Source organism: Oryctolagus cuniculus, chromosome 8 (genome assembly GCF_964237555.1).
Source record: "Oryctolagus cuniculus chromosome 8, mOryCun1.1, whole genome shotgun sequence".
Classification (NCBI taxonomy): Eukaryota; Metazoa; Chordata; class Mammalia; order Lagomorpha; family Leporidae; genus Oryctolagus; species Oryctolagus cuniculus.
The window spans coordinates 22,709,652-22,710,472 of NC_091439.1; the positions used below are offsets into that span (position 1 = coordinate 22,709,652).

At 33.5% G+C, this 821-nt stretch overlaps 1 non-coding gene across 1 annotated transcript; it reads right to left on the reverse strand.

Annotated features, from left to right (window-relative positions):
- Positions 1 to 215: 215 nt before the first annotated feature.
- Positions 216 to 319, reverse strand: LOC127483387 (U6 spliceosomal RNA). The gene has a single exon (XR_007909560.2). It is a non-coding gene; the product is annotated as a U6 spliceosomal RNA (small nuclear RNA).
- Positions 320 to 821: the final 502 nt, after the last annotated feature.

Sequence of the window (821 nt, forward strand, 5' to 3'; positions counted from 1 at the left end):
TATTCAAAGTCTCTTGTGTTTCCATATGAATTTTAGCATTGTGTTTCTAGATCTGAGAAAAATGTCATTGGTAATTTTGGGGGGATGACATTGAATCTGTAAATGGTATGGACATATTGATGATATTAATTCTAGTCCATAAATGGACAGATTTTCCATTATTTTGTGTCATCTTCTATTTCTTTCTTTAATGTGTTATAATTTTTACTGTAGACAAAAATATAGAAGTCTTCAGAAATTTTCATGTCACCCTTGAGCAGAGGACATGCTAATCTTCTCTGTATTGCTCCAATTTTAGTATACATTCTGCCAAAGCAATCGCTGTATTGTTTTTGATGCCTTGTTAGCTTGAGTGTGATCTAGCATTGTGTCAATGATGATCACAAAACTAGGTGTCTGGTTCTATGCTGTAGGAAAAGGCTGAGAGATGCTTTACCCTTTTTAGGTTATTTCCCACTATATTCTGAATAACACACCAACTGCAGATTAGTAAGTATTATACAAATGAACAGGAAAAATGTATCAACAATGGACCTGGGGCAAATTTTGACTTATGGGTACTATCTAGTGTAGAAATAGTAGAAATCTCCATAGTCAAAGAGGAAATAAATAGGTTGCCCAGAATTTCTGGAAGGGCATTCACAAACAAATGCAGATTACTATAATCCTACACTGTGCAACAAGTGTCAAAAAATTACAGAGAACCATGAGCTCACAAAATGGATAAAATATATAGAGAGAGCCAACCATCTAGGAATTGAAAATTTCAAATTCTCAGATGAAGACTTCAAAATAACTATATTAAGGAATCTCAATGAACT